General features: G+C 41.7%; 1 long non-coding RNA gene across 1 annotated transcript in view; it reads right to left on the reverse strand.

The window, feature by feature from the left end:
- Positions 1-13179, reverse strand: part of LOC138568991 (uncharacterized) — a 401986-nt gene that overhangs the window by 8422 nt on the left and 380385 nt on the right. Inside the window, exon 2 of the long non-coding RNA XR_011303041.1 lies at positions 5127-5342. This is a non-coding gene — a long non-coding RNA (uncharacterized lncRNA). The remainder of the gene's footprint in view (positions 1-5126; positions 5343-13179) is intronic.

Raw genomic sequence — 13179 nt, forward strand, 5'->3', positions numbered from 1 at the left:
ATCCTCCAAAATTTCAGATCGATTGGGATAATATGTATCAATCAAGTTGTTTGTCAAAATCTCTGTACTGTTAGGTACTGATTCGGCTAACTGCTCAATTTCACTGAAAGGCTTCAATACTGATTTCTAGCACTAGCTGGTCCAAGGCTTAACCAAAATATATTAATGCTACGTCCATACAAGGCAGACTTGTGAGCCGATCTGGAGCTTCTTAGCTACCACACTCTATATGTGAAAGCATCTTCAAACCAAAGCTTAGATGTTTCTAACTAAGATTTTTATCTGCTGAAACATCTGCCCATACTTCAGCTGCAGTTTAGTTTTAGTTTAGTTTAGTTTAGTTTATTATTTATATGGCGCGCCATACCCTGGGGCATCAGGGCGCAAACAGACAAGGACATGCTCAACTTAGTTACAAGTACATGAAAAGTAGGAAAAAAAATACAGAATCAACAATGTTACAATATAGGCAGGTAAGTACAAGGTAAGGTCAGGGTCAAGGAACAAAGGGTAACAGGGTACATATTTTCTGCATAGTCGTAAGGTAGTGATATACAGTTATGTACAGTGTGACATATCAGGTCACCAATGTCAGAAGGATGTGCTGCGCACGGAGCTTCAATCGCATGGTAAGTAGGCTCCAGGAGCAGGGAGTGGGAGTCAAGGGAGGAGCATTTAAAGGGTCATGCAGGTTAGAGTCGTTAGATGTCATTGGCTCTCAGCCACCTAGTTTGGTTCTGTCTGAAATTGGCAAGGGCTGAGGTTCTCTGATGTCATGGGGGAGGGAGTTCCATAGCTGCGCAGCCTTGACTGGGAAGCTATGTCCTCCTATAGTGGAGAGTTTGACGCACAGAACTTGGAGGCAGTTTGCGTTAGCTGTTCTTGTTGGTCTGGAAGAGGTTCTTTTGCATAACCTGTCCATGAGATAGGGAGGTGCTTTATTATTGAGGCATTTGTGGGTGAGGGAGGTGATCTTGAGTTGAATTTTATCAGAGGTGGAAAGCCATTTGTGTTCTTTTCTTATAGCGGATATATGCTCATTTCTGTTAATCTTGAGTGCTGCTCTCGAGGCATTGTTCTGGAGGAATTTTGTGGATGGTCTGTTTATTAGCCCCAATGTAGAGTCCATTACAATAATCCAATTTGGATAGTATAAGGGGTCTGGAAAGTGTAATGCAGCTGTCTGTGGAAAGGAATTGTTTACTAGCTCTGATAAGTTTGCATGTGTATGCTGTAGCAGAGGCTAGTGAGTTAACTTGTTTGGTAAAGTTCATGGTGGCGTATAGGTAGAATCCTAGGGTTTTCACTTCGTTAGCTACTTTTATGTTGTTCCCATCAATAATGAAGTCGGCATAGTCAGGGCTGAGTTTGGATATATAGGTTGGGGTGCTTAGGATGATAAGCTTGGTTTTATCATCGTTCAGGCATAGGCCGTGTGTGGCCATCCATGCCGGAACGATACTATAGATTTTGTTCACTAGGGCCAGATCCTTGGCGTAAACTCCTGAGAGCGGGAGGAGGATCTGGGTATCGTCTGCGTAGTTGGTGTTGGCGATACCCAGATGATCCATTTAATCAAAGAGGGGCTCTGTGAAAACATTGTAGAGGGTGGGTGACACACAAGATCCTTGTGGTACACCGCATGTTATAGGGATCGGGTCTGCTGAGGCTGATGGAGCAAAGACTCTCATAGTCCGGTTACTCAGAAATAACTTGATCTATGTTATCTCCTCTTTTGAGAAATGGGCAGCAGAGTCAAGGTGGCTGCATAGGACTGTGTGGTCAACTAAGTCGAATGCCGCTGATAGGTCCAGAAGGAGGAGAAGGGCTGCTTGGCCAGTATCTCTGCATTCGTCTATTTGGGCCTTAAGATCTATTAGAGCTGTCTCAGTCCCATGTTGCGGGCGGAATCCTGATTGGCGGGTTCCGAGTAGGTGGTTGGATTCTAGGAAGTTTTGTATTTGCATGTAAGCCACTTTGTCTAGAATTTCTAGAACAAAGGGCACAGTTGTGATGGGCCTGAAGTTGGTAGGAATGGCAGGGTCGAGGGTTTGTTTCTTTATTAGTGGCAGTACCCAAGACACTTTTAGGTTATTCGGTACTGTGCCTGTGGTAAAGGAGGAGTTGATATATTTGGTTATAAATGGCGATAGTTCTCTCGCAGCATCCTTGATAAGTTGTGCTGGGCATTGGCCGCCTTTGCAGTCGGACGGTTTAAGTCCCAGAATGACTTTTTCTACCTCAATGGTCGAAACCTTAGAAAAGCCGAATGGGGCTTCTTGATTAGGCTGTGGTGGTGGCGCTAAGCTCTGAGGGATGTGAGGGATTCTTGAGAGCAATTTTAGTTTGTAAATTACCTACTTTATTTGTTAAGGCAAGTTGTATACTAGAACACCATTTTTTTGTCCTTAGTGCAGTTTTCTTGAGGTAAAACAGGAGTTTCCAGTTCTTTCAGAATGCTGAACAGTTCTCTGACACTAGATTTCGATTTAGATATTCTAGTATTATAAATTTCCTGTTTGGCTAATAGAATTTCTTTCTTGTATTGGGAGGAGGCTTTGGAGAGGTTGATTTTATTTTCGACTGATGGGGAGAGTCTCCAAATGGTTTCAAGTTTTCTTTTGGTCAGCCTGAGATTTTTTAGATGAGGCGTGAACCATGAGTTAAGGTGTTTTTCGGTTTGCTATTTCTTAGTTTGAGCGGAGCTATGTGGTCGAGGGCTGAGTTCATAGCTTCATTATACTGTTCAACTAACACATTAGGGTCCATAATGTCTGGCAGTGAGTTCAGTTTAGGTATTAAGACGGGCATCAGATGTTCCGCTGTCATGAGTTTTTTGTTCCTCGTAGGCAAGGGTGGGGCAAGTGAGGACTGTGCAGTAGCAGGGTTGGTCGTCACTGTGAATAATAGCAGGTGGTGGTCATTCCAGATCTGAGGTACGGAATCCGTAATATTTACTTCGCAATTATGTTCTGCTATCCAATCAAGGATACAACTTTTATTGTGGGTGGGTAATTTAACTCTCTGGGATAATCCCAGCTCTTTCAGGGTCAGGGCAATCGCTGTAGATTGGATATCCTTAGTGTCATTATAGCCTAGATTGAAGTCCCCTAGTACTATTGTTTGGGATGTATTTTTTAGGTTATTGGACAGGGATGTCGAGCTGTCCTCAGCGAAGGTTCCAATAGGACCAGGTGGTCTGTAGATAAGGATAATGTTTAGAGTTTGGGAGTTAGAATGGCTATTTTGACCGTGAGGCATTCACAGGATTTCATAGTGGTGGTTGTGACAATTCTCATATCTAGGCTGATCTTAGCTATGATTGCTAGGCCTCCACCTCAGGAGGTATGTCTGTCCGCTCGTAGAATTGTATAGTTGTCCGGGACTGCTAATGATAGGGCAGGGCCTGCCGCATCATGTAGCCAGGATGCTGAGATGGCCAGGAAGTCTAGGTTGTCTGTAAGAATGATATCTGATATCTCTGTTGCGTGTGCGACTAGAGACCTGGCGTTTATAAGCGCTCCTTTGAGATAAGGTTTGTGGCTTTCTAAGTTAGGGCAGGTAGTATTATGATTATCTTTAGCGGTCTGTTTGGTGCCGTTTAGTGTAGGTCTATTGGGATTAGAATGTTTCCTGGTGGTTTCTGCAGTAACATTCAAGGGTGATTGTTTTTTTGGGAGATTTAGTAGTACAACTTTCTTAGCTGGTGGCTCATGCAGTTTGGACAGGCGAGCGTGTAATCTTAGGTTCCTGTCTACAGTATTACATGGCCTTTGCATAGTGGTATTATCTTGATATTGGTTCATTTAAAGTCCTGTATTAGGTTGTTGTGTGTCGAGCATGATGGGGTAGGTGAGATGGGCGGGATAGGACGTGGCGCAGAGACTCAGAGAGTTAGCTTTGGTGGTCAGGCAATCGTTTGTACTCTTAGTATGATGGAGAAGGTAATATACAGTGGTGGCCAAGGTGACCTGTAAGCGAGACCCAGGGTGTACATGCTAAGTGGCTGAGTAGGGGCAGCTAGGTGCAATTTCAGTTGTTGGGAAACAATTTAAAATGGCTAAGTACAGGCAGTCTAAATGCGACTATTAGACTAGGCACAATTTCAGTTGTTGGAATACAATTTAAAAATGCTAAATGCAAATGGGGCTCAGGGGCAGGAGCACACAGTAAAACTGCTAAATGCTAAATGCAAATGGGGCTCAGAGGCAGGAGCACACAGTAAAACTGCTAAATGCTAACTGCAAATGGGACTCAGAGGCAAGAGCACACAGTAAAAATGCTAAATGCAAATGGGGCTCAGAGGCAGGAGCACACAGTAAAAATGCTAAATGCTAAATGCTAGTGGGGCTCAAGGGCAGGAGCACACAGTAAAAATGCTAAATGCAAATGGGGCTCAGAGGCAGGAGCACACAGTAAAAATGCTAAATGCTAGTGGGGCTCAGGGGCAGAAGCACACAGTAAAAATGCTAAATGCAAATGGGGCTCAGAGGCAGGAGCACACAGTAGAAATGCTAAATGCTAAATGCTAGTGGGGCTCAGGGGCAGGAGCACACAGTAAAAATGCTAAATGAAAATGGGCGCACAGAGGCAGGAGCACACAATAAAAATGCAAAATGCAAATGGGCGCACAGAGGCAGGAGCACACAGTAAAAATGCTAAATGCAAATGGGGCTCAGAGGCAGGAGCACACAGTAAAAATGCTAAATGCAAATGGGGCTCAGGGGCAGGAGCACACAGTAAAAATGCTAAATGCAAATGGGCGCACAGAGGCAGGAGCACACAATAAAAATGCAAAATGCAAATGGGCGCACAGAGGCAGAAACACAGAGTAGAACTGCTAAATGCAAATGGGCGCACAGAGGCAGTAGCACAGAGTAAAAATGCTAAATGCAAACTTAGTTATACAGGCGTGAATACCTAGTCCAAAAGCTAAGTGTGAGTGGGGCATTGATGGTACAGTATGATAACCTTCTGTTAACAGCTAAGGCTAGGGTTTTGGGGGTTGGAGAATGCAGCATTGAGAGCTGAGACATGAGCACTGTTTCAGAGTCAGTGAAGTACTTTGCATGCCGTGTGCAGAATGGGTTAAGTGAATTGTTAGTGGCAGTTTTAGAACTTCTTACCCGTCATAGGAGAGGGTTTCATGAGGAAGATTCAAAGCAGATTCAAGGACCTCGAGCAGAGATCCTGGCCCTGGTCTCTGTCGGCTCTGGACAGGATCAGGACAGGAGTTTGTTCCTTGGTTGGGTTCCTTGAGTGGGTGGGCCGGCGCTCGCCAGCCGGCGAGGGATTGGTCCACTTAGCAGGGTGAGTGCTCTTTTCAGGTTTTTTCATGTATGCTGTAACATGAGCAACAGCTGTTGAATCATCAGCAAGAAAATGTACATCAGTATTTGTATTTCAATGCTGAGCAATAACAGGATTGTGATCATTAATGAACTGGCATTCCTTACTTCTTTTTAAATTGTATGTAATTCTTGGTGACTTAGCCGTAACATGGTGTCGAATAGATGACATTAAACTATTCACTCAACCAATTGGTGTCACAGGCCTTGGAAAACCAAATCTGTACTGAAAGTAGTACTTGTCTTTCCTTTTGCATTTTCTCTGACAGTACTTTCCACATGAATGCTTTCAAAATCTTTCCACCTTGTTCCATAGATCAGCATTCATGTGTTGAGCTAGAATGGAAAATGTTACATATTTTTCAATGAACTCCATCACACAGCCATCACTTTCCTTATCAAAGTATCTTTACTCCACAACAGTATATATGTATATGTGGAGTCCCACAAGCCTGATACTCTTTCCTCCAAAAGAAATGTTTCACAGTACCTAATGGACCCTTTTATTTATTACATTTCCATCGCTAACATGTTTAATGAAAAAAACGCGATACACTTACTTGGATCCATAGAACACAATTCTCCTGGTGTCATGTGTTCTAGATTTTCTTTCTGTGGATTACTTTCACAAATCCACTCCGCAAGATCATCACAAACATACTCAGCGCAACTGAAAGCCACAAACCAAGTTGGAGATCCCAAGTTTCTGATCCTTCTTCTTACCTCATAGTGTCTCCTGTACCAATATTCTTTAATTCCTCTCATTGTAGCAAGAATATACGTGGGTTTACCCTCAAAAACCTTTCTTTTATCTGCTGCACCATCTCACATGCAGAAAGATTTGGAAATCTAGTTCCAGTCTGAAGTGTACAAGCAACAGCATAACATAATGTTGAAAATTCACTTTCATACAATAAGTGAAAAACATATTCAACATTGCGGAATTGTGAATCTTCAGAATACATACTTGTACAATGATTTTCTGAAGCAGAGAATTGCACCTTCCGATCATCCAATCTCCCTTGAGCACCAGTTAAAAACAGCATTTGGAAACAACAGGCTTCTAATGTCTTTTCCCAGATACTGATTGGTGCACCTTTTGTTCCTTTCATTTGATACAATTCGAAACTGTCGCCCATGACATCACCTGGGTGCAGAGGATGAATAGAGTAATGTTCATACAAACTATTCCCTTCTGCAATGGATAGACACTGAAACTGACCTTGACTGATTTTGTTTGCTGACTCAACATCAAGAATAGACAAGTCTGGTACAGTCAGACTGCCTTTGTATACATTATTGTGCTCCAATAGAACCTTCAATGTATTTTTCACTTTTCCAATATCTATAAGCTGTTGCCAAATGCTCTTATCTTTAGTGGCAACACCATTTACGAAAACAAATAAAGAATCTGCAATGTCATGCTTCACTCCTGGAGTGTTCACATTTTCTTCCAAATTAAGAGCTAAATGCACAACTTTGCCCGTCACACCTTGCACTAATGATTTCTTAGGCAGATTGAACATCTTGGTAACTTGGAAAGGATGAACAGTTTGCAATGCAATCACTTCAAACATGTTCAGTGTTTGAAGCACAGAAGGGATATCAGACACTACCATGTCATTCAAAACACTTTGTGGAGGATTGTTTCTTTGATTATAAAACCCAACACCGTGTCTACAAACATAACGTGCCTCTCTTCTGTCAAACTGTTTTTCTACAAACAAAGATAAAGTTCTTTCCAAATGTTAATGTTAATGTTAAAGGATATTTGTACCGCACACTATCACCACCGGAGTGGTCCCCTGGCGCTCTCGAAACATCTTCTACAGTGTGTGTAATTTAATTTTTTCCTCAATGTACACTTTTTGTTCTTGAGGTTTATAAAAAGTGCATCGACAAGACATGCAAACAATGTCAGGTCTTTCAGTAGAAGACAACTCAAACATTCCACTTCTTCTTTTATACTGTTGAAAATCTGATCCTTTGAAAGCATAGAATCATCATTTCCACTTCATGTAAGTGTTTCGTCCACATACACATGCTCTTCTAAATGTATCATATTTATCATTTGCATTGTAGAAACTAAACTTTCTATATTTCCAGTCAAAAGTATTTGATTTAAAACTGCAATTGACATACTTGGTGTTTTGTACTTATACAGTTTAACTGCTAGAGAATGACACAAAAGTCCTGTTTTTTCATGAATTTCACAGTCATCTATTCTTTGTAGAATCTTGAGCAGTCTTTGACTATTATCATTTGTGTGCAAAACATCCAAAAATCACACTTTACAAGAAAACGTATTGATATTGCACAAAAATTGCACGTCCATACCTCATAAACCTTCTTTTATTTTATTTTTGACTGACCTACACTTTCCATTTCTGTATTATCACACCATACGATTTCTTCTTTTTTTTTTAAATCACACCATTTCAGACTTCATATCTTCATCCACTCTCATCAATAGCTAGGGGAACATTCTTTCCTTGAATGTAACTCTCCTCATTAAAAAATATATCCGTAGAAGAAGTTTGTTTCCACTCTCAACCAAACACACCACAAAAGCTGTCACGTGTAAGTACATCAACTGTTTCTATATTTGTATAGAATGGTATAGTGTGAGAAAGCGAAGGGTATTCTCCCAGAAAGACCTCGGGAAACCCTTATTCAGGTGTCTGGGGAGTGCTGGCGCAATCGGATCCTGACCCTTGGGGTGGACGAGTAAGGGAGCATCGCCTGGGTAATGGGTAAGGGGCCCATGGTTATGCTGAGGGGAATGCCCCAGGTGAGAGTGGGTATGTTACCTGGGAAGAAGATGAGGAAAGTGAGATCCCTGAGACCTTTATGGGCTTTGCCACATCAGCCCCCCTTCTTCCCATTGAATCTCTTTTACCCAAATCCACCGACCCCTCTGTATATAACCTATCCCCTAGGATATCAAACCCTGTCACATTCAGAAACCGTCTCTCCCAAAACCCCTGTATTCCCGTGCTTTCCCCGCATACACCCGGTCATTCCTTTCGACACTCCTTTGGTCACTATTTCCTGCACTCCATTTCTGATCAGACAAAACAATAGCATTCCCACAATTCCCACTGTTCACTTCATACTAATAATCCCAGTATTTTTAGTTTGCCCCACAGATCCTACCAATCCTGTTCATCTGAAAACCAAGTCAAAAATGTCCAACAATTACAATTCCCACCATCTCTTATTTTCTGTTCACAATCCTGGTAATTCTCACCCATTTACAAACGTTCCCATTCCATCCCGTAGGATACTCCGACACTCCAACCCCCACACCCCCGGTTCTGACACAAATACTGTTTTAAACCCAAGACTACAGACTTGTTATGTTCCTGTTTACTTGACATGTCCCGACACAAGGGCCAGGCAAAGTCAGGCAATTAATGTAAATCACACACACCTGCTGGCCCGTCCTTTTCCCCACAGGGATAAAAGGTGGAGTAAGAGAGTACAGGACGAGCAAGGCAGGCACGCAGACAGCACAATGGCACAGCTACACAGGCGTGTGGTTGTAGGTCAACTGGTCAAATCTAAATGGTCGACAGGACAAATGGTCGACACCAAAAGGTCGACAGGTCAAATGATCGATTTTTTTTTTGTTTTTTCACTTTTTTGTTTGTTGGGGGGTGTCCCCCCAACTCCCTTTTTTTTGCTAAAAAACCCTTTTTTTCCCTAAACGAAAACCTAAAAAAATATATATAACTAAAAAAAAAATCAAACATTTGTCCTGTTGACCAAATTGTGTCGACCATTTGTCTGTCGACCATTTGTCTGTCGACCATTTGACTAGACACCCAGGCGTGTCAGTTCAAATGAAGGAGAAAGGCAGCAGGAATCAAGAGGGAGGCGGGGGGAGAACTAACCTTGCCCTTTTAATCCTAGACCCGTGGAACCTTCATGAAAGAGAGCCTAAAACCACAAAAATAGTGTAAGTGTGTTGCAGAAGATGTCAAGAGTACACAGGGCAAGGCAATGCCGATAAGAAGGAGCAAGGGAAGCTCCTGCACCCATGGTACGGGTCTTGACACCAGGAAATACAAAAGCCAAGCTGTGTTGAATATGAAGCAAAAAGTGGCAAGTTTGAACCAAATTCAAGGTACTGTGAATGAACTGTAAAAGTGGTCAGGAGAGACCAGCTGCAGAGGGAAACAAGCACCACGTGGGTGGTAACTGAAGAGACTCTGGTCGATCCCATCTGAGTGAAACTACAATTACCAGAACGCCATAGTAGGGCCCGCAAAATAGGTCAAAGTGGTCATACAGAGGGTTCAGCAAAACCCCTGTACAATTGAAAGACTTTGATCTATAAGCACTGTGAAAGAAAGGGAAGTTAATCCTGCAAAGATTGAATTGTGCAGAAAGAGAACAGTGAATGTAAAGAGGGGTCAGCATCCAGAAGATGGATTCATAGGTGAGCCACTGTCACCATGATTGAGAACCACAGTAAACCCATTGAAGGGAGGCTAAGAATCGATAGGGGTCAAAGCCCGGGCAGAGGGAGATCCAAGGCTGAAAAGCTGTCACCCCAAGATTGAAAGTGGAAGCAAAAGCTAAGAGACGGCAAAGGTGAACCCGAAGGAGGGATACCAAAGAATAAGGGTCTGAGCATGGCAGAGGGAGATCCAGAGATGAAGATATCACCCAAGTACTAGCAGTCAAGCAAGGTCCAAGCATGGCACAGGGAGATCCAGAAATGTTGCTATTACCTGAGTACTGACAGTCAAGAGGGGTCCGAGCCCGGCGGAGGGAGATCCAGGGGTGAAGCAATCATCCGAACTTCAAGTAAGAAAAGAACTGATATATAAATTGAGGAATACAATTGAGAAGGGTCAGCGCCCAGAAGAGGGGGTCCCTGGGTTGAAGCTGTCAACCCATGTGAACTGAAGTGAACAATTGAGAAGGACCATTGCATAGAAGAGGGGGAGCCAGGGGTGAACCCATCATCCAGCAAATATTTGTTAAAGGAACTATTCTATTATATTTGTTAGCTGAACATGCCAGGCCCTCGTAGGCAAGAGACTTTCAAAGGAAAGAAGACTTGGTCATCGATGGTCCAGAGAGCTCATCTCATGCTGGCGAAGCCCAATACTGTACTGTGCACCAAACTCCCATCTTACCCAGTGCTAAAATATGGGGAAGCAAAGCCCAGGCTACTGCATCCTGACATATTATTTGAGAACACTTCTTTCTTTTCTTGAGAACTATCCCACACCCATTTTTGTATTAGCTATGAGGTTTGGCAATAGGTTTCTTAGTATAGGCCTATTATTTTGAGACAACGCCATCAGGACTGCCTTATTTTTCATTTTGATGGTCGGCACTTGCTTCCATCTTGGATTTAGTATTTTTCCAACCAGCGTACAAAATTAATTTTTCAATAAACACCCTTCAACTGTGATCACTTGTATCTGTCTTACTTGTTGCCACCATGAGTTCCTAACAGTAGTCACCTTAAGTAATTTCTTAAGTTTATTCAATATGAAAATGAACAATTTTCTTTTCATATCAAAATCTTTCTTAATTATTACTTCTTTGTTTTACATTTGCAAAAAACGCTTTACCACATATCTAGATTTTTGTTTCACACTCCTCCAAAGATTTGTAAAAACTCGAGAGTAAAACATTTTCCTATATATATCTTTAGTCCTATTTCTTCGTTTCAAATTGATATCTTATTCACTACCTTTTCTTCTAGAAATCTTTTTTTACTTGCTAGTAACACATTTGATAAATGTTTTCTTTTTGTTCTTTCAGGAAAGATATTCCCGGTTCCATGATTCTATTCTGTTGGCACATGTCCTATTTGAAATTGTACATTTTCAAAAGTATTATCGATAATAGGTATTGTATTATCTACAGGATTTGTATATACAGATTTAACAATACTACTTTTTGAAATCTTAAACTGTAGAAATTACTTCCCTGCAGACAATCCGTTCTTATGGCTCATTGTTGTTGCTTCCATAATGGCATCTTACAAAAAAGCTGTATTAAAATAAATGAAATAGTGAAGGTCAAGCATTGTGTTTCTTTTTTATTTTCAATATATAATATAACTTCCAGACTGACAGGCAGAGACAGGGTTTAACGGACCCACCAGCCTGGGATTTGTAGCACCAAGCGAAAACAAGCACCATCAGCCCTGACGTAATAGTTATTCGCAACTCGGAATGTGTTTTGTCCTCAATGCATAAGTAACGTGATTACACAACATAGCTCAACGATAATGAGCTGCCTCTTAGTTGCTCCACCCAGCTCCAGTGTTCACACTAAGAAGTATCTACTTAACAACAGTAGGCCAACTCCAGGCGCACAGCATTGAGTATACTGCTAGTCACATAACTGAGCCCTTACATAGCCTTGCTGCTCCTACCACCCATTTAATCAGTCCTCCTTAGCCATCATCAACCAAAAGCATGCAAAATGAAACACCTCACCCATTTACACATTGTTCATCATAATAGATCAATGCATGAACCCACTAGCCTGCCTTTCACCTACTTACTAATCACTACTACTGCATCCCCACTATCACTAAAGTTTGAATGGCCAAGTGCACTAGACAGCCCTTTAAAGCTACCTTACCAGACCTAATCAGTAACACCTTTACCCCATACCACTATACTTTTCTTAAATAATACCTCACATACCCTACACATAACTTCAGAGTAGAATGTTCAAACAATTTCTGAATAGAAGAACTGTCCACTGGAAACAACATGACAAAAATGACCATCATTTCTTCATTAACATTCATCATCTTTGCTTTAATATGCCAAGCAACTATTCATTCATCTCTGGTGTGTCCTAAATGCATAAGTAATGTGAAAAGACAACATAGCTCCAACATAACATACTTACACTTAGTTACTCCTCCCAACACAGTTTTACACCTTACTTAACAACTGTAGGCCACCTCTAGGCACACACCATTAAGTATGTTCCTGGTCACATAACTGGGCCTTGACACACCCTTGCTTCTCCCAACACCCACTTAATTAGTCCTTCTTAGCCATCCTCATCAAAAAGCTTGCAAAATGAACCACCTCACCTGTTTCTGCCTATTTAAGCATCATAAGCCAATGCACTGAGCCACTAGCCGCCATTTACCTACAAACTAATTACTACTATTGCTACTCAATAAAATATATCAGCATGTATATCTTCCTTCCACTTGCCATCCCCACTCTGGCTAGGATGTTCAATGCCAACTGCCCTGGACAGCCCCACAAATCTACCCAAACAAACCTTTTCAATAATACTGTTTCTCCATACCACTATACATTTCTTCATTAACACCTCACATAAGATAACCTTAACTTCAGACTACAATTCTCAAACAACTTCTAAAGAGAAGCAAATTTCACTTAAAACAATATGACATCAATTTGCATAATTTGCATAATCTCTTCATTCACATTCAAAAAGGTGTTTCAAGATAACTTCAAATACATCTTTGACTTGATGTACCAACCAACCATTCATGTATCTCTAGTGTGTCCTCGATTCATGAGAAAAGTAATACGAGCTGCAAGATAATGGCACTGTCATGTACTTGCTCCACCGAGCACCCGTTGTAACACCTTACAAGCCTCTCCTTAAGGACTGACCACCAACTCCAGAGAGCATTCAGTCTACTGCTAGTCACATAACTGTGTCCTGTCACAACCATCCTACTCCTACCACCCATTTAATCAGATGTTCTTAGTCAGCCTCATCAAATAACAAGTAAAATGAAGCCCCTCACTTGTTTCCACCTATTCAACCATCATAGGTCCAACAGCCTGACACACTATCC

This window comes from Ambystoma mexicanum, chromosome 2q, assembly GCF_040938575.1.
Source record: "Ambystoma mexicanum isolate Mex_15411 chromosome 2q, UKY_AmexF1_1, whole genome shotgun sequence".
Lineage (NCBI taxonomy): Eukaryota > Metazoa > Chordata > Amphibia > Caudata > Ambystomatidae > Ambystoma > Ambystoma mexicanum.